Below are 22,294 nucleotides of genomic sequence, written 5' to 3'. Positions count from 1 at the left end.
GCGGGTATTTATATACTCTATTACCAGGAGAATCAAGTCTACAACAAAACAAACACTAAAAACCATAAAACAAAGCCCACCCTGCTTTTTTATTTGTAGACCTTCATCCATGCCAGTAAGAACAGACACTCCATTAGCAGAATTCAACCCAGAAGCTTGGTCAGCACAAGCAATCAGTATCACTGGGCCACCAATCTACTGAGCTGACCAACACTACACGAAGGCCAAGGAGAAGCCAAGTCTAGCAGTCCAGCCCTGGGGGTGGGCATTTTCACAGTGTTGAAATTATAAATACTAAGCAACTGCAGTGGTCTCCTGGGCAAGAAAACCCATACATGCGCATGGAGTCTGCAGAATGATCAAGACCAGGAGCTCCAGAAAATCTCCACAATAGAGGTAATACTTCTGTAAAAAAACCAGGTAACCCGAGGCATTGCAAAGGGAAGGAGAGTGCAGAGGTAAAGTTGTGCCTCCCTCTGAGCATGTCCATAACTGAGGACTCTAAGCAGGTGGCTCATTAACTTGCATCATCAGAAGGGTCCCTGCCCTGTGATGTTGTAGCTAATCAGGTTGGAACAACACAAAGCAAACACAAATCAAATTATTTATTAGAGGAATGATACTGATTATTATGATGCACTTTACAACTACACAGCTTGTAAAGATTTATTAATATGATGTTATGTGATGTTAAGGTAACAAGCAGCACAGTATTAGAACTTGATATAATGGTCTCATAAATATTGCCTGAGCCCTGTTTAAGTCACAGCATTGCTACACAGTCTCTGAACACCCTAGTTACTTTAAAACACTCATCATCCCTTCTAGAGATTTTTAAAGTCAGAAAGACAGAATTAGAAAAAGGGAGAAAAATACCTCCCTTAAAGAGCACCACTAACATTTCCTGTTATAAGAAAGAATATTTTGATAGCTATATTAGACATCTTCAATCCAATTTTCTGTTAGCATAAACTAATAACAAGCAAAGATCAATAGCAAAACACTTTCATTTTATCCAAACTGTACTAAGCTAATTAGTATGTTACCATCTGCATGAGATTTCCTGGATGCTGAGTAACAAACTCAAAGAAATAACTGACTAGGGAAGCACAGACGTACTACAGTGGCTCAAGGTACCATTCATAAACTAACACCATGACATTATAAAGGAAATGAACAGTAAATGGACAAAAAAAAAAAAGGGTGACAAGTTATTCTTCAGCTACTTTCTACACGGAATCTGGCTTTAGTCACACTCACAGAAACAGTTATTTCTTTGACGCTGCATTAACAACAATATTGGATAGCGTGAAATTCAAATCAGATGGATTTTTTTCTTGTATTCTTACCACGACCTTTCAGTGTTCACTATGCTCAGATGATGCATGAAATTCAAATCAACATTTCCCAGAGAGCCCGTATTTGCTGAACGTGCCACGGCTTGTCTGCCCATCACCACACTGTGTTATCTGCAGTGTGTTTCATACTTCTCGCTTTAAAAACAAGTTAAATGCTCCCTGGTTTTGGCCTAAAACGACAACTGGAAGGAATCTCTTGCATAATGGTTGTTTCAAAAACAGCTTTTCCTGCTGCAAATTGCATACATCTTCTCAGAAACCCTGGTCTCCTGTTCAAAATGCCATGCTATTAATATTCAAAGGACTCAATCGTTGAAGTACGAAGTTCCCCGGGTACACAACAGAGCTGGATACAATTAGAATATCTGGTACATTTCTGTACTTCCTTTTACTTAGTAGTATGTTCTTTTGTCTAAGGAACTAGGATGAAGATTCTATAAAGATCATTTTCAGACTCAGTTAAGCTAAAATCTAACTTGAGGAATATGTTTCAGGTAGTGCTGAAGAAGTAACTAGCAAATCAGCAATATCAATTTCCTGATAAAGCTATATGTTCAGATGTGAAACATTTATCTTGAACTCTTTCATGAAATAATATACTTAGCATTGTTTATATGCAATTGGTTCTATGACTGTCTTCAGTCACTGTCTTGGGAACAGGACGCTAACTAGGACTATCCCACGGGTGTGTAGTAGGCACCAAAACACCTCACACTAACTGGCCTAGGGTTCAAGAGGAACATTTTAAGGGAGCACAGGGGCAATTCACAGTCAGGTAGGTAATGGAAAACCAGATTTGCAAAAATGTATCTACATCCAGATGCAGCTGGAACAGATTGGTCCTTGACTTTCACTCTTATTTGTCCTCTTGGTGGATTTTTGACTGGACTTTTCTTGCTTTATGCTAGATGTCCAAAATGTAAGAACTAATAGTAATCTTGACTTGGCTTCTAGCTCAAGCACTCCTACCCTCCATCCACAAAAAACTTCTGCAGAAATCCCATCATTCATTTCTGGCTGACTTCAGTTCCCACACTCAGCTGCAGGCACACACTGTAATGAGACTTCACCTCTCAAGTGATTACAAAGGCAAAATGCTTTGCTCTTATGGAAGACACATCAGCCTATTATAGGAAGCTAATTTTCATGCATTAATTATTCCCTAGCAAGGAAAAAAAAAAGATAGAAAGCTGGCCAGAAATGTGAATGATTAAGTGTGTCCTTATTTATGTTCTATGTAAAAAACCACTGGCTTTCCCCCCATTTTTATCAGATTACACTGTCCCAGAAAAGATCTTTAAAAATTTAGTATTACCAATTATCTTTGATGATCTATAGAACCAGAATCAGACCAGAGCATACAGAGTCACACATCTATACTAATGAGGAGGAATGCAATGGATCAGAGAAAGGCCTGGATAATCAGTCACTGATTCATACTTTAATTTCACTCTTAACGAGAGAAATCTTTCTACGGATGAACTTCTTCGCAATAAATTTAACCTCTACTGCCAGCCTCTCAAACCACTGGCTTTTGCGGACCCAGATTAGCTTCCAGGATCATAACTCTGTAATTGCACTCTGGAACATCTACTGGCATAGCAGTGTTACAACATCACTCATTATCGTCCCCAAGAACCTACTGAAAATAGAAACAAAATGGAAAATATGCAAAGGCTAGCATCACTATGTTTGTAAAACACTTCAAGTGCTTTAAATTCTATTGGTGCTTTATGCAAAGCACAACCTACATTTCCAGTATTTTGGAAGCTGGTGCGGTTGCTTTGAGGATATACTTAATCTGATGAAAATTGGTTTGACAGATGTTGTTTTGAAGATGCAGCATGCCTTTGTCTAGGCATCACTAAACAAGAAAGCAAAAAAATATATTACTTTTTGAGAAAAACTGGTTTTGTTTATATATAGGTATGTGCTTTACAGCAATTTAATGCACACATTTATTTAAAGTTAAATAATAGCCACAGCTGATATTGTGTAAGGAATACAATGGCATATTTGCCAAGACTGCTTAGTGAGTGTGTCAGTACTTTCAGAGCAAATTCTTATTTTATTATAACATATGGAGAAAAAGAACACATCTGTTTGTTAAGATCTGAGTGCTCAAAGAACCTACCCTAATTTCACATGTGCAATGCTGCTAAGAAATGCACTTGTTTAACATCAGACTCTTTACTGGATTAATTTATCCTGATTGTATTAAAATGAAATAAAGATTTCTACTGTTTCATAATTCTTCACTTAAATAAGATTTTTATCTGGCATTACAAGTAAAAAACAAAGAAGATGGAAGACTAAAAAGATCATTAACTAGATGAAATGAAGCATTAATAATACCAAAATCTTATGCCTTTACCTCAGACGGATTAGTCGAACTGAAGTCTAACAGACCTACTCTAAAGACAAACCCAGCGACACTGGAATTACTGTGAAATCTCCTACAGGCCACAGAACATACATAGGGCAGATGAGCATTTATCCAACTCAATTTAAAATAGAGAAACTGAATAAATTAGTTTTCTAAGTTAACAGGGAATTTTATAGTTCTTACTGTATCTATCTATGCAGTGAATGCACACACATAGGTGCAGAGGCTATGAATGTACACATAGATCGATTACACAGATTCACAGGTGTTATGAGTGGTCCCAAAGGAAGAGTGTGGCACATTCCCATGGCCATTGTTTTCAGTCCAGGAACACCGTAAGGAAAGAATTAGAACAGAAATAAAGATGGAAAAAAACCCCAAAATAACTGAGAGAGCACGGAGAAACTTCTGTATGAGGAAAGAGCTAAGAACTATTTGTATACAGTATACTAAACAGTGGAGAATATTGCTCCCATTTATCCTCTTTGCAACGTAAGTAAAATGTGACATTTGAAGAAAGTAGGAGACATACATTTAAAACTAATAATAGCAGATACCTTTAAAATACTATTGAATGAAATGAAGAACCTTCTGAGTTAGGAGGCAATATAAATAAATACAATAAAAATAAGGCAAAATCAAGATCAAGAGTTTCATGACGTTCAAAACCAGAATTAGACAGTCACATGACGCAAACCTATTCATATCAGTTCGGATAGAAATGCGCAAAAGTTATATGAATCCTGATGCTCCAGGGCTCAACTTAAACTGATCAGGACTACAAAGAAATCTCTTCTGTGCAGAGGTTAAACTTTGGTATGCTATTACCCTTTCTGGTTTCAGTTAAATATTGTAAGAGATTATTTTCCCAATATATCTGATTTACCCAAAAACCATCTGTATACTGTAAATCAGGATACAAGCAGAGTCTCTAGATTCCCATTATGCCAACATTTACAACAGGTTAGCCTACTTTAAAAAAGGCAGAACTACACAGATGCAAGCTTTTTGTTAGGCTAGAAGATTTTTTTTTTGTCAAAATAGGTAAAAAAAAAGTTAAATGCATTAAAACTACATTAAACTAATCTTCTAAATGGGAATGGTTCATATTTGCCTTTTCATACTCATGGAAATCAATGATACATCTGTTTAAGTGGATCTGGCAAACACACATATAAGTATATAAGTAGTCACATGATGTGTTTTTCAAAGACTTAGGAACCACAAATCATGCCATTTTTAACTACCAAAGAATAATGGTGGAGTTTGTAATTTGGTGTTTTCTTCAGTTAATCAGTCACCCACTGGCACGTACTGCGACTCATAGCTGGACTATAGCTTTGGAAAGCAAAGAAGAAATTCCTGCGAGGATGCAAATTGAAGAGGTACCTATGCAGAACTTGGAGCTGTACCCAACTCGAACCACTAGGCAAAGGCAGCACACACCTTGCCCCTCCAGCACCCCATTCCAACAGGAAATTGAAAAATGAGCAGAAACTTCTACCAAGCAGCTTGCCCTTCATTGCCTTGCTCATTTCCAGATAAATACATCATCCACTCTCATGGCAAGTTGCTTAGCATGCAAAATGAAAGACATACATGAAATGGTATGATCTGCAGTTAGTCATTGATCCCCTAATTAGAGCAGTTTGGCTATTTATACCTTGTCCTCCATGAACAGAAAGTTCTCCAAATATTCTGAGCAGAATTCCATCTTCAATCAACAAGACTTCAGAGTTTAATCCTGCCCTTATCTTTCTGGAATTAATAGCATTTTGGCCAGTTGCTCAAATCATCCAACTTTAACTTCAAGGTTGCTTGGGAATTCATGCTTTCTGGTTATGAAACACAGAAGCTAACTAGTCTGAGTTTCAATCCAATGCCTCTTTAAAGATGTCCAGATAGTTCTTTAGTGAGGTGCTTATTTGAATTTACATAGTTGCCTTTGATTTTGGTATTGTCTGTGAAAATAAATTCCAAGATGATTAAAAACACACTGAGATGATTAAAACCACATTTTTCAGCAACAGAGTAAAACTAACAAGCACACTGCTCATCAGCTTGCCTGAAATACTTTCTTATTGGTTATAATACATTTAGGTTATTAATTTTCTGGACAGAAAAGTAGTAATTAGTTTGACTGACTACCAGAGGGAAATATTCTAGCTGATTACATGGGGACATACTGTATCTGATATTCTATAATAATTTATCCTGTTGAGGTCATTTATTTATCTGCCATAGCTTTCAAACCTTTAAGATCACCCACAGGATGGCACTGTTGAACCTCTAAGTATTGTGTACAGTAAGGAGGGAACAATCTCAAAGAAATCCAGGTACTGCAACAAATACTAAATTAAGTAAAAAGGAATATGTCCCCTTGATACCATATCTTGATGATATGCAGTACATGCAGATATGATGATATACAGTATATACAGACACACACAAATTCATACACATACCTACAAACACTACTTTTGGAAAACAACTTTCTTGTCCCCATGTATTAGACTGTGCCTTGATATATCCCATGAGATAGCTTCCACTCTGCTAATATTTTCCTCTTCCTATACAGGTAAAATTAATGCAAGTTTGAAGGAAGAACTCAATGCCCTATCAGGAAATTTTAATGACTATTTGTTTTGCTATTCACATACAAATGAATTGGGTGTCTTGATTATTTAATGAGGTGGTAAATCACTGGCCATTATATTTAATAGCAACTGATTGACATTCACTGTTCTTACATTCTCTGTCATTGTATTGCAGCATATGGCCTGATTAATCGCACCAGCCTCTCATTCATCTTTGATTTAGTGCATGTGTTAGCCATAAAAGAAAATTATTTAAGAAAGATATCCACCATCTCTTATGTATATTGTGCATTACATTGCTGTCAGAGAGTAAGTTTCTCTTTCATGTCTTCTTCTGATCACAAAATGAAGATTTAAGTATTTCACCTTTTCTATAAACTCGGAAGATCTAGAAATAGTCCATAATTCTCCAACCGCTGGTTCATTTATTAAGCTTCAACCTTGTTATCACTTATTAGCTCTTAGTGAACATCAGTGACAACCTTCTCACAGACAGCAACTGCAGCATTAGCCCACTTAATATCTGCAGCCACTAAACTGTGGAAAAATGAGAGCTGTGAAAACTGACATAAAGCAAGCAGTACTTAAATGGTGACACAATTGAAAGGAAACTCTAAAATAAGGAATGCAGTAGGGTAGACTTTAAGCATTTGCAAAATGGCCAGCAAAGGCCTTGGTGCAAAAGGGAGAGAGGACCAAGTCTTCTGTGTATTAGTCAAGTGCTGAAGTGCATCCCCATGCATGTTCGCATGACAGTAACACACTTCCATACTGAGAATGTCATGACCATAAAAGCTTGTACTGCAGTGTTTCAGCTGCAGAGACATGAATCAGTTGTGGCACTGGTGTAGCTCCTCCATCTCCTAGCAGATGAAAGATGGAGCAGAACTGGAAAAAGAATGTGACACTGTACTAGGAATAGAGGATGTCAGTGCAAGTAAGCAATATCAGCACTGCTGTGGCTGTTCTTGGCCATTTCAATAGGCCATTCCTCAGAAAACTCTGAGCACAATAAAGGGTATTGCTGAAGGTCATGAAGACATTCTGGTAGTACCAGATTCCATGCTAGAGACTGCATGAGCTGGCTGCGCTGGCCAGGAACTTGCTTTAGTTCAAACCCTGCCAAAGTTATTGACACACCTCTCCCTATTCTCCAGTGGCAAGTGGCATTTCTAGAGATAAATCTTGTCATAGGAATGAGACCAGTAAATCCTGGATCTTCTTAACTGCTTTTAATTCAGAGATAGAAAACAAAGAAAACATTTCTTTTAAGTATGCAATCTTACATGTAGAGCTCATATAGGAGCAACAGAAGACAGAATTAAAGAACATTTTCAAATTAACAGCTTACTTTTAATAGCCAGAAACCTCCTAGCATCTAATAAACTTAGCCCAGCTAGGATTTTAATGTGACAAAAGACAGAATCACAGAACAGTTGAGGCTGGAAGGGATCACTGGGGGTCATCTAGTTCAACCTCCCTGCTCAGGCAGGGTCACCTAGAGCACATTGCTCTGGATTGCATCCAGACATCTCCTGGGTATCTCCAGAGGAGACTCCACAGCCTCTTTGAGCAACCTATTCCAATGCTCAGTCACCCTCTTAAGGAACAAAGTTATTGAAAAGGGATTCAGGGTGCATGTCTGTTTAAATGAACTTACAGAAATTTAGTTTTTCCACTGAGAAACTGACCTCAACTGACCTGAGAGGAAGAAACCACTTCACTCTTCCACTACCATTACAATGCCTGCTGCTGAGCTGTGTGTTGGAAAGGCAGCATCTTAATTTTCCATCTAGGAACATTCAGTCATCTGAATACAATCAGAACATGCTGTTTCTTCCTTTCATCTCTTTAACCCTTATCTTACGGGTTTAATCTAGAAGGTCAACATCAGATACAATCTACAAAATCTACAAACTACAATCTGCAAAACTTCCACTGTCAGTGGAACTGGAACCTGGTACCAAGAAAATAAACAGAAAATGACCTTGAAAAAAATCAATAGCAATGGAATTCAAAGCATTACAATCTGAAGGATTTTAAGAAGTGGTCTTGGATGGTAAGCTTTCACTCAGTGTGAAATAAATGTCTAGCTTTAAGTGATAATGAAAGCCATGACAATGCAAATGAGTAACAGATCAATGTGCTGTTAAATCTGAGTATAGTTCTACAGTAGTATCAATTCATTTCAATGGGATGTAGAAATCTTAAAGCAACTACAAACTCCTGAATGTCAATATCACTAGTGATTTTTCCTTTAACAAAAATGACTGTTAATTTTCTAGTTCAGTTTGTTAGATCTGTCACATCCTGGTGTTCCATTTGTTTGAATGCCTTTTAATTGCTTTAATAATAGCTAAAGCAGTTCATTTCCTTAAAGAGGTACTATAGCTCCTGCAAGATGGCAGCTACCCACTTGAAAACATTACTTCTACCATACAGAACAGGGTTAGATTACGATTTTTTCCTATGCGTGATACACATGTAGCTTTGCTTCCTCACTTTGCTTCTACAGGACAAATAGATCAGTCCCTCTGAGGAACAAAAATAAAACAAGCATGCACAGTCTCAGCTGAGTTTACATTTATTAACAGCAGCGATGCTGTTGGTACTTTATACTGGTAGTTTGTACTAGTATTTTATACTGGTAATTTCTGTACAGAGCACAACAGAAAAAGACACTAAAAATTACTCATTTTACTTTATCCATTACCTGGTGGGACAGTGCTGGCTACAGCGCTGTCTAAAATTGTATTTCTATTGTTCTAGCTGAATGGTGTCCTTAGCAAGAACACAGCTCTTCCAAAACGACTGCCTAGCAGTAGTACCTCTGGCCACTATCTAGATGTTATAACAAGTGACAATATAATAATGGAAGTTGACTTAAGAAATCATTAGCCTACTCACCTTTGAAATCAGGGACAATGGGCATAAGTAAAATGTACTACTTATTTAAAACATAATGTGGATCTATTTAAGTATCAACTTAGGTTAGGTTAGTAAAAAAAAAAAAAAGAAAAAAAAATATTTCTAAATATTCCTTAATTCCTCTGTATGCTTCAAAAAGCTATTTCAGACATCCTGTGTGTACTTGGATATACAAACATTTTAATTAATAGCTTTCTATTTGCTAATGAACCAGGATATACCCTTTGTAGAAGTCTATTAACATGCAAATGCAGAGATCTCTCCTGATTCAGAAGGTCATTTTTACTCTGTGTAGTTCAAAAGAGTAATGGAGTCCCAGTACATCAGTGTGAAAACTAATGAAAACAGGAATTTGGAATCTGTAGCAACTTAATTCTGCTGCAGCATGAAGTGCAACATGATGCACTCCCTGACTCAGCTGAACTCTTTTGAATTCACATTATCTTAGAAGCAGCTGAAAATCTCTGCAACAAGAAGTCTTAAAACTAGAGAAACTGTACCATTTTGGATAGTACCTTTCTTCAAATTAATGCCTAATACATGTACCGCTTGTACTTGCATTCACTTACAATTGTCCTTTGACATTATTTCCAAGATCACATTTTATAATTTGATATGAATCACAGACTGGTTTGGTTGGAAGGAACCCTAAAGTTCATCTAGTTCCAACTACCCTGCCATGGGCAGGGACACCTTCCTGTAGACTAGGCTCGAAGCCTCATCCAGCCTGGCCTTGAACACTTCCAGGGATGGAGCATCCACAATTTCTATGGGCAACCTGCTCCTGTGCCTCACCTCCCTCACAATGAAGAAATTCTTCCTAATATCTAATCTAAATCTTCACTCTTTCAGCTTGAAGTCGTTGCCCCTTGTCCTATTCCCACATGCCCTTGTAAAAAGTCTTTCTTCATCTTTCTTGTAGCCCTCGCTTTAGGTAGTAGAAGGCTGCTCTAAGGTCTCTCCAGGGCCTTCTCCAGGTTGAACAATCCCAACCCTCAGCCTGTCTTCACAGAAGAGGTGCTGCAGCCCTCTGAACCTGTTTGTGGCTCTCTGGACTTGCTCCAGCAGGTCCACATCCTTCTTATGTTGAGGTCCCCAGAGCTGAACGCAGTATGTGTAAAGTTTTGATCAACAAACAATTTTACACACCCCTTTCATGTCAAATATCTACCCATTCATTCTGAATTTATCACCATGAAAAAAGCAATAAGAGCAGGTGCAAAGAGAATGTCCTTAATTTATCAAAAGGCCAAACCATTTTCTAATTTTCATCCTCTAAATTTAAGGCAAACCGTTGTATTAACCAGTGTGGCATTCCTATTACTAACCTGCACTTTCAAGAGAGAATTCAGGCCTCTTGAGTATGCTTGCTCTGAATACTTGCCGCTATGACATTAAAATTGACAAAACAGTATTGGGCTCCTGTCATTTTTATTTAAAATCCTAATACAGAAGTTGTCCATGGAGACATACCCTACGCACCATGATGACAGCAATGATATTGCTGCAACATAACGGCCAGCTGCAAACTGAAATTTAATTTCATTTTTGTCTATCGGAGGGATCTATTCTTGCTATCTCCAGCTGCAAAGAAAGAAATTTACACAGATCTCACAGCAACGATCCTCATTCATAACTGTAACAGATCAAGAGAAGAAGAAAGTAAAGAAGCATATGGCAGCCTTAAGCAAGAAAAGCAAGCTTTGTTTTGAAGCTCTGCTGTGAAGAACAGTAACATTTCCTAATGCAACAGGGAGAGAATAATAGCATAATCCACAGTTCAGAAAACACATGGTGCAATCACACTACTTGATTTGTGAATGGAATTAAGGGCAGAAGGGCCCATTCTTTCCAAGGACAGATAGTTCAAGTATGTTGTGAGTACTGGGCAGAAGTACAGTAGGACACTAAACTACTGAGAGAAAGGCAAGGAAAAGATGAGGAAAGGGGAGGAAAAAAAACAAAACAGGAAGGAAAAAAGGGGATCCTCTTTTTAAACAGTACTGCTGAATAAGTATCAGGACAAATTTCATAAAACACAGTGGAAGCTTTTGTGACAGGCCTAGATGACAGGAGAGACAGACCCAAGAACACACTCCATGTTACAAGAACCAGGTATCTTGTTTTGTTGACAACAGTAATACTAGAGAAAGCACATGGAAAGACAATGCAAAAATGCCATTGATTTGCCCAGGAAATCTTTGATGAGATACCACAGGGCATCAATAATAGGCATATTGCATGGGCTTGTCACCTCCTTCAGACAAAGAGCTCAGCTATGATCCTGTCAAGCATACAAAGGGAGACAACACACAAACATTCTCTCTCTTCCTCCTTTTCTGTGTGGATAGGCTAACTACAGTCACGTCTGCAATTCCCTTGACACATTTTATTGATTTCACATGGAGAAATGATCAAGTGTTTTGTAGCCTACGCAGAGACAAGGGGCACACTCTCTTGAAAGAGAGCACCAAAGACGAATTTGCAACTCCTATGAAAAGCACTGATAAGCTACCAGTAGTAATGAGCCAACAAGCGTCTACGTATGAATTCTGGTACCTCTGCTATTTCCAGAACCCTAGTTTCCATACAGACCACTAGAGATCCTCAGTTTTTTATGAATCAAAAGGTTATGGACTTGAACACTTGAAACAGGAAAACCACAGTTGTTCACAGCAGAAGAGAAACACATGGGAAATTGCCTACACTCCGTGTCTGCTCTATGCTTGTGTGGCACAACCATGATGAAAAATTATATACAGAAATGATATACCTAGGATTGTGTCAAAGGGGGAGCTATGATCCTCCATGGAAGTAACAGAAGTCATGTTGATTTTAGTCTGCATTCACTTTGCAGAGCTTCAGGTAACAGCAGGGCGTTAACACAGAATAGAAACACTACATAAAACATGAGCTAAGCCAATTTACTATTAAGAAAGTCCACTCTGAAGTAATTCCCATCTGCCTTTCTCTAGGTCTCACAGAATGGCAAGCAGCCTCTCATAACTTTCTCACCAGCCATCAGAAAGTCTCATTTTGATTTCACTAAGCATCATCTCAGTGCAAGTCCTGGCATATGAAGCAATTTGATCAGCTGTTCCTGTTTCTTTTAGGTATGGTAATCTTGAGGAAGAAATTAATTAAAAACTTAAACCAGGCTGACAGGTGTGACTATTCAGTAGTTGTTTTTTAATGGAAATGCATATTCAGAACCTCAGGAAGGCTTGTAATTATTTCATGTAGGTCAGGTTTTGGATCAGATTGAAATATTAACACAGCAACGTGAAGGTGTAATTTGGTGGTGTTTATGTCCTTGGAAAAATCTAAGGAAAACTCATTCAGTATCTCAGCTACTGTGCACATAGTGCATCAGTTTCAAAAGCAGTTTGTAAAGTTAAAGTCTGAGTATTTTCATTAATATACCCTGTCACAATTGCCAAAGGGGTTAGGCATTCACAGTTCCACTTGATTTAAACAAGGACACCACACCTCTGAAAACCGAGTGAAGGTTATCAAGTAGGGTACTTGCCCTTGAGAAACCACTTCTGAATTTTCAGTAGAATGTGTAACCCAGCCTGCATAAACTGTCAAAACAGCATAACAAAAAGGAAACATCTGATACAATCCTTGGGGAAAATGTGAAATGAATTTGAGCATGAATGCAGAGATTAAACAGGACAGAGCAAAAGAGCTGGCTGTCCACCTCACACATAATCTTGGATTTTAGTCTATACAGTCTAGTTTTCAAGAGCTAACTGATATTTTCTATAAACACTTTGGTTGTAATAAGGAAACGCAACGTTGTGCAAAATGTGGACTTGACAGCCTGAAAGATCATAGCCCTTTTAAGTACGGAACACGCAATGAAATCAGAGGCCAAAGCAAACACCACTGCTAATGTGACCTTGTCCCTGTACCTGTGCTTCATTATCTTCCCTAGCGGTTTATGCAACTGCAGCTTAGGCTTTATTAGCAGTGCCCACAAGCAGGTGCCAGACCACCGAGAACACTCCCATCGCTACAGCAATGCATTGGTTCAGTGCTCAGGGCAGGCTACCTCTGGAGGTTCAAATGCCCATGAGCACTTGTTTCACTCCGAAGATCACCAGCTTTTTCTTCCCTTGTGGAGCATGTCACTGCGTATATGTATTTTCTGCACACAAAATGTACTCAATCTGACACGGCCAGTCTGTTCATCAGAACTCAGATCAGGCAGTCTGGACCTGTAAAGTTGTGCAGATAAGCAAGAAGTGGTTCCCTGCTGTCCCATCAACCCAATTTGTAACAACTGAGGATGCCCACATAAGGTGACACCCTGAAAAGGTTACACTGGATCATCCAGTCTTTAGTATGTGCTGCTTGAGTGACTCTTCTTGGACAGTGGCACAAAGGACATGCTTCCTTCAAGACCACTCTTACTAAAGGTCCGTCACTAACTTCAAATTGTTTTAAAACTGCTGTGTTGGATTATATCACTCCTCTAAGTGTCTTAAGTAATGCTCGGAGTATTGGAAACACTCATTCCTTACCTATTCCCTGGACATACTATTTACAGAGTTTATAAAACAAAACTGTCTTCAAAGATTCTGCTTATTTTTGAGACCTAGCAGAACCAAATCTAAAAGACAAACAACACTGACAGAACTAATAAAACAAATTACAGAACTGTAATTACAGAGCAGTCCACAATAGAACCACAGAATAGCTGAGGTTGGCAGGGGCCTCTGGTGATCATTTGGCTCCAGCCAGTTTTCAATTGACTTTGCGGTCTGCTCATCCAGCCCATATTTCATCACCTCCTCTCTACAAAGATCTCATGTTAGATAGCACTGAAAGCCTTGCTGAAGTCTAGGTAGACAATATCCCAGGCTCTCTCCTCATTTACCAAGCTGGTATTTTCATTACAGAAGTTTATCAAGTTCGTCAAGCATGCCTTCCCTTTGGTGAATTCATGCTGACTACTCCTATCGCCTTCTTGTCCTTCTAGTGCCTCAAAATGTTTTCCAGAATTAGCTGCTTTCTTACTTTCCCAGGAGCTGAAGTAAAGCTGAACAACCTGTAGCTTCCTGGCTCCTCCTGACTGTGTTTCTTGAAGTGCTTATAAACATTGGGAATTTCCTGCTTTGGTGTGTTGAAAGAATTACAATTCTTATGCTAAGAGCTTCAAGAAAACAAAAAAGCTACCGTAAAGGTGGGACTGAAAGATTCATAATTTTGACATTTTCTCCTTCAAAATATTTTATTTTCATTTAGCTTTTAACTTACCTGAATCTTGAAAGTGTCAAATATATTTCTATATAGAGCAATCAAACCTTAAGTGAAGACATACACATCAGATTATGCAGTGATTACTCTGCAATAAATACCAAAGATAATGACATAACTATTCATTCACAAAGTGATCATGATAGCCACATTCACTTTTTTATGGTTTAGAATTAACTATGTACAGGTACATTACTGTACAAAAGCAGCAGAATAGTGAATTTCAGCAGTATTACATTTGTCCCGCTTAAGAAGATTTTGATACAAAGAAGGTCTTAAAATTTGTTACAATTTTTACACGGCGCTATTTGCGCACAAAATTTTATTTCTTCCTTGCATTTATAAACTCAACTTCTGTGTAAAACAATTCAACCATTCTAAATTTCTCATCTAACAGATCAGACTCCTGGGGTACGGAAAAGAATTCATATTTGAAGTAAGCAGCACATGTAACACTAATGGTACTGTATCTCTGATATAAGGTCTAGATAAACCTTGAGATCCTCAAACTAGCAGGGGAAGATTCATGTCAGATTCCTGGAAGGTTAACAAATTGGGAAGCACGGGCCTCTGTAGTCAGCGCTGTTCATCCTCACAGAAATCATGTGGATTAAGAGACATTAAAAACTTAACAGAAACCGGTGAACTTCTGATGCAGCAGCATCTTAGTCAAGCCCCATGTAAATTAACTTGTCAACTGGTTTTTTTGGTTTTTTCTTCATTAGCATTTTCACCCGAAAATAAATGGTACAAAGCTGCCCAAAGTTTGGCTTGTTGCTGTTTAATCCCGTTCCATGGGAGACCAGTCATGACAGATGAAGCAAAGTCTCTGTCAGAGTTACCACAGTAAATTACAAATATAAAGACTTTAAAAATCTATTTCTGAGAGCAAAGAATAGGGAACCACTGGTAAAACTGACACCACAAAAATATTATAAAACTGCAATACATACACATAGGCAAACAAGATACCTGAAGATCAGCAGATTGATTAGCTAAGGGCTGTTTTCTGGGATCAACTGGTTCTTGGAATTCATCAGCTAAGGGAAGATGAATGCAAATAAGACAAAGATCCTGAAGACATGTACAACAGCAGTCATGGGGTGGTACTCACATGACATTAGGTACTTGACCACCTGTAGCTATACAGAAATCAGGGCACATTGCCTCTTGACTTTTTAAAAGTTCATCCTGATACTTTTGAAATATTCATGCATGACTGACAGCAGAATCCAGACAGTTCCCACCAGGACTTGACTTCCTCCACAGCAATGAGGTTGCTTACCCTCTGCAGGTAGAAGAAAACTCTATCACAGAAAGTGCTGATCCCCCGGAAAACAGTGATATAGCCCAGCTGTTTGAATACCTAGCTTCAAGAGAAGGTAAGATGTTCTGCCATACTGAGAGTGGAAGCAACTTTGAGAAGCAATAGCATTGCCACATCTTATAGGAGAGTCTCAATTGCCAGCAATTTGTCAAGAACGTTCCTTCTGGCATTGAGTGTGGCGAAAGAATATGAGGTTTTGAGGTAACAGCATTGTCCTCACAATGTCCTGAGGACACAGGCAACGCAAGATGTGTAGGCATCTCCCTGTATGAAATATAAGTCTGAATATTTCAAATATATAAAAGTCCACAAGATCAAAAGCTCATCTAAATTTCCAGCTATATTAGGAGGTCTAATGAGATACACCATCTGTGCTTGTAGATAAAACATTTACGCTTGCATGTATCTGCTACACACATCTAAGGCAGAACAAATACAGTTCACCCTGTACAAGATTCCCAAAGCTTCATGGGCTAAATGGGCTGTCCTGCAACTTCATCAAACAGCAGTATCCCCAAAACCAACACATTTTATAACACCAGCTTTACTTTATCATCACTGCTTCTATGTATTGTCCCTACTACACACTGTTACACAGGGAAATCCCAGGAGATCCGAGTGCAGAAAATAGGAGCTTCACAGAACAGGCAGGAACAGACGAAGATAAAAAAAAGGAGAAAGACTGGGATCTGTGAAAGACAGGTAAAGACTCCTGAAGCTAAAGAGGAGACAAACCCTACCAGCCTGTCTACATCTTTTTTGTAAAGTGAGGACCAAAACTGAACACAGTATTCCAGGTGCGGCCTGACAAGGGCTGAGTAGAGTGGGATAATGACTTCTTTAACTCTTCTGGTGACTCCCCCGCTGATGTAATGCAGCATCCTGTTGGCTTTCTTTGCTGCAGCAGCACACTGTTCATTCATATTGAGCATGCTGTCCACCAGGACCTCTAGGTCCCTTTCCACAGAGCTGCTTCCCAGCTGGGTTGGTCCCAATCTGTGCTGCACTCCTGCATTGTTTTTACCAATGTAAGGTTACATAGAAGATTCCCTTGCTGTAACAGTTGGAAAGAGTTTAGTAAATAAGCTAAGAAATGCTCAAGAGAGAAAACATTTAGGGCTAAGGGAGTACAATGACTTCCCACAAAATGTGCCAAAGCTGTACTTAGAAAATCACATAACCAAACTTCTACAATTATACTTTTTTTTTTTATATATGGTGTCCAACTCGAGATCCTCAATTGTAAGAAAGAATGCCAACACAAATAAAGGAAACAAGAGCAATAGCTGGAAGATACAAAAAGCTACATGCAATCTAAGTATTCTAACATGTCTGGGTGTTAGGGTCAAGCTGGCCAGACAATTAATTGTACTTTCTGCACTTTAACATTAAACTCAGCTTCTTCATACCTTTAGAATGTTTCATAAATAAACTAGTGCTAGGAGCACCACTTACAAGCACCATGCAAAAGCCCACGAGGAAATTATTCAGAGGCTGCTGTGAAAAAAGATTTTTAAAGTGTAATAAATAAGAACTAGAGCCACTGGAGATTCAGTGGGGATTATAAAAGGTTGAGCGACTAGCTGCTTAATAGCATAAATTCTGTGAAATAAAGCAGGTTCTGAAGAAAGCTTGGGAGAGCTGATCCTGCAACTAAAGTTTGTCAGTGAATACATAGATGGGAGCAGATTTAACCCTATTTCTTTAGGTTTTGGGGAGTCTTTTGTGTGTTACTTGTTTTTGTTTGAAGTCTTACTGCTACTTCAAGACAACTTTGGGCACATACGAAGCTTCTGATTGGTATCATTTAACCATGATGGTCTAACAATTAAAAGAATTAAGTCTGAAACAATTCTTATTAAATTCACAAACCTGTCCTTTCAGGCAGGTGTTTTGCAACTCCTGCTACTTTCAGAAGAAACCACCAAACCAGAGGTCAATGAAGGTTAAGTAGATTTTCAATTTTTTTAAAGCTTAGTTTAACCCAGTGATATTATTCAGCCTATCCGAAATCTTTCGTGCAGCAGAATAAGCAAGATAGTTTGGTCTTTTTTTTTTGAATAGCAATAATGCAAGGTTGCACACAGCTATTAGATGCTAAGTCTGGATGGGATGAAATCTTCTGCAACTTTGCTTTTAAAAAGCAAGGTAGGAAAACAAACTTCATCATACAGCATCATACTGACCATCACACTGATGAAGATTTGTAGATTGTTATATTCACTGGGAAAATTAGTTAAGACGACAGAAAGGTAAGTGACAGTGGCAATGAGCTGTCATCCTCAGCGCAGCATGAGGTAAGGACATTCTGCTAGTATCTTGTATCTAGTTCCTGGCCATAAAGCAGCAGCAGCATTAGAAGCAAATACGCTTTTCTGCACTCCCTTCTGTTACTCAAGTTTAATTCCTTCCGCCATTCCAGTTCACACCTTATTTTGGATCTCCTCATTCCTCTTCCCCTTTCTACGCAGTTCCTTACTAACTTCAGCAGGCCTCTCACTCAGTTTTCTACCCTATTTAGGGCAGTTCAGGTCTCTCTCTTACACACTTAGACAACTCCACCTTCCAATTATCTTTTCAGACAATTACAGTCTTGCTTTCAAAAGCCTCCTCCTACTCCTTGAACCTCCCTTCCTTGTCCTAGAAAGATATTCATCCCCTCAGGATCTTTAATTCTTCCCCTTATTATCTAGCTGTAATAAATTACTGCTTGGAGACATTAGTCCCTGGATATTTCTACATTCAGGATCTTCTGCCAATTTACTTCTTGTCGCAGGATCAAAACGGAACTTCAGGAAGTGGAACATTTTCCTGCTGCCACTAACCAGTACCACTGCAGAGCTGACAGCAGGTCGCAAAGAGAGAGAGAAAAAAGCTATTCTTCAGGAAAGAAGCAAATGCCAACGTATATTTAAGTGTCAGCTTAACTCAGAAGTTTTGCTAAAGATCTTCCTGGTACTGTTGTGCAGTTTTGGCTGCTGTCACAAGGAAAGAGCTGATAAACGTTATGCCACTTCTTCAGAAAATCTAAACAACTGCTGGAACAAAGCAAGGATAAGAAACTGGTGGCAGCAGTAAAGACAGCTGCTTGCAATGACAGCACTTAATCCAGATTGGTGCGTGAAGTCTTACCTTCCTGAGAAACCATTGTCTTTTCCATTTCAAAGCCAGTCTCACAACAGTGTTTGGCAAGCTGTTTTAAATTTTGGAGAGAACCAACTATATTCTGTGACTGACTAAAAGGTAATGCCTAATTACACTAGTTTGACGTGATAACAATAAAACTTTGATGATTCATACAACTGGTTCCAAGTTTATCTACGCCAGTTGCCAAGCAGTTCTTTTCAGTCTTTGCTTTGATCAGAGAAAGTGACCTTGCTGTCCTTTTAATATCAACTGTAAAATAAGCTTGCAATTAGTTCTTTAAAGTTCAAGTGATGCTAATGAAACCTCTTATGACCAAAAATGCAAATTAATGCTTTAGTTCTACATCTTGATAGTTTAGGGAATTTGGATTGTTCTCTGTCCCAGATACACTACAGTAGAGAAGAAAATATTAACAGGACCAAAGACATTGGGATAAACATAGAAGCATGTCGCCAAAACTAGCAATATTTTTATGCCTATGTTAACTAGCAAAGATTATGAAACAAGTTTTTTTAAGCATCTGATGAAAAGAGCATGAAAACTTGCATTATTTCTACATAAGCAAAATTTATAGGCAGCTATCCCTAAAAACATGCATGTTTCAGCTCTTCCTTTCTCATTAAGTCAAACAACAGTGAGATAATAGAACTAAAAACAATTTTGGTACCAATGTTATTTATTATGTTTCCCAGCACATCAAGCTGTCATACTAACAATTAGTTTCCTTTCGAATTAAATGTGACAGGCAGTCCCTTGGTGAAAGAACATGTGTTGATTTAACTAAAACACATACCTCTTCTCGCTCAAAATGCCTCCTCCATCAAGCATATAGCTTTTGCAATACTCTCTTCCTGCTAGATGGTACTGCTTTTCCTGTCATTCCACAAATTCTTACTGTGGACACAGCAAGGCTCTAACTTACCCTCATGTGGTACACAAAATGCAGGTTTTTCTCCCCTTCTTAAAGAAGCAGACATGAAATCTGGACTCAGGTGCTCCTGTCATTCACTAGCATAGCTGCTAATAATGTGTAATAACAGAATGGGAGACAGAACTTCTACATTAGCCTGTTAAATGAAGATGACAACACTCTCTGAGAAACATTAATAAGCACAGTGCCCTCTATACTTCACTGCTTATCCTCAGGTTCTTCATCTATCCATGTCCCTACCCTTTTGCAACCGAGGTCTACAAAGTGGCTCCAGGATCAAGGAACAATAATCAAAGTAACACAGTGAGGACACTTGGTATTCAGCTACCAGAAACCAAGCTGTTTTCCCATGTTCAAGTCAAAAGAAACACTCAAAGAAATGCCGACAAAACTAGCCTTGAAGATTTGGTATTTCTTAATTCAGTATCAGTCAGTGCTCCTTCTCATTTACAGGCTCATCTTGTCCCAGGAAGAGGTGTCAGACACACAACAAAGCAAACTATACAAAATCTGATTATAAGGATATTTCTTTCTACTTTATCATGTTTTTTTGAGGAAGATGGTTTACACATAAATGAGACTATAAACATTGCTATTTTAAGTCTTTCTTTTTAAGCCATTCAAGGCTGTTGCTTGCAATAACATCAATTTTCTAGGTCAAACGTGCTTCAGCCAAACATTTTTGGTTTGTTTGTTTTATTTTTTTTTTTTCTTGGACTTTAACAAATATGGTTATAATCCATCTGACAATCTGAAATTTCACCCCACAAAATAGAAAACAATGTAAGTACTACCTGTAGACATAGAATCACAGAATGACTTAGGTTAGAAGGGCCCTTTAAAGACCACCTAGCCCACTCCTACCTGTCATGGGCAGAGAGGGGTATCTTTAAGGTTGGTTTGATTGGGTTGCTCAAAGATCTGTCCAGACTGATTTTGAACACCACCAGGGATGGGGCATCCACAACTTCTCTGAGCAACCTGTTCCAGTGTCTCGCTACCCTCATTGTAAAACAATTCTCCCTTGTATCTAATCTAAATCTCCCCTCTTTCAGTGCTAGAAGTACCCTAATAGACAGCAATGGCTTGATTTTTGATTTTTTAAACTACTGTTTCATGTCATTTTACCACTGGTGCATTTGTGCCCAGCCTTGTCTCTCATCCCAACTCAATGACCTCTCTCCCCAGAAGAGCTCTAGCCCTGGCTCACTCCCTTGCCTGCTTTGATGACAGCATCCACCCTGGTAACCACTCATTCCTGCTGGGGTGCTGTGGGGCTAAGCATCTTCTCTAGCAACTGCTCCTGCCACTTCTTAGAATCAGAAAATAGTTAGGGCAGGAAAGGTCCTAAAGATCATCTACTTCCAATCCCCTTGCCATGGGCAGGGACACCTCACGCTAAACCATGTCACCCAAGTCTCTGTCCAGTTTGGTCTTGAACACTGCCAGGGATGGAACATTTCCGACATCCTTGGGCAACCCATTCCAGTGCCTCACCACCCTCACACTGAAGAGCTTATTCCTTATATCCAATCTAAACTTCCCCTGTTTAAGTTTGAACTCATTATCCCTTGTCCTATCGCTACAGTCCCTGATAAAGAGTCCCTCTCCAGCATCCTTGTAGGCCTCCTGCAGATACTGGAAGGCAGCTATAAGGTCTCCACGCAGCCTTCTCTTCTCCAGGCTGAACACTTGCAGTATTTTTCACATGAAGACTGTATGGCTAGCATAAAGGCACCACTAGTATTTTTTGACTAAAGAACTTGTTGGATTCTCTGCAAAGGCTTTTATTACTGTAGTTGGTTCCCAGTTTATGGCCAGATCAAAAGATTGCTTGCTTTTGACAATGCACTATCTTCCTTAAGAGGCTTTGATTTAAGAGGACAATCAAAGTAATCTTCCCCCCTGAAAACCTACCAAGTGTTATGTAAAAAAAGAGTGAATTCCCACATGCATTAACAAAAATAAGCCCCACTACTCTGCCAGGTTTACCTTTATGTTGCAATAATAGCCACCAGTTTTGCGCCTCTCCCTCCCCTAGCCATCACCTTCTGGACTGGTTAAGACTGGGGGGATTAGAAAAAAATAAAATAATGGAGGTTCTCACTTAATCATCCACCCCTTTCATGGGAGAGCTCTGAATCAGGATGGCAAAAAGATGAAGCGAGCAGAGCGGTCCTCCCTGAAATCAGACCTATTCAGCAGCTTCAGGTCAGGTTTGCACTTTGAGCCAGGTGGTTGTGATCTTGTTCCCAGAATGCAGTACTACTGCGTGGGCACGTGAACAGACGTCAGTTCTGATCATTTCAGGATTGTTTGTAATTACCAGCTTACAAGGACTATCAAGGAAGTCAA

The 22,294-nt window shown here is 38.9% G+C and overlaps 1 protein-coding gene across 1 annotated transcript in view; it reads right to left on the bottom strand.

The window, feature by feature from the left end:
* Positions 1-22,294, bottom strand: part of DAP (death associated protein) — a 46,441-nt gene that overhangs the window by 1,914 nt on the left and 22,233 nt on the right. The gene's annotated exons all lie outside the window — the stretch shown is intronic.

This window comes from Psittacula echo (assembly GCF_963264785.1).
Source record: "Psittacula echo genome assembly, chromosome: 2".
Taxonomy (NCBI): Eukaryota; Metazoa; Chordata; class Aves; order Psittaciformes; family Psittacidae; genus Psittacula; species Psittacula echo.
Note: the sequence above shows the minus strand (reverse complement) of the source record. Positions and strands in the feature narration are given on the sequence as shown.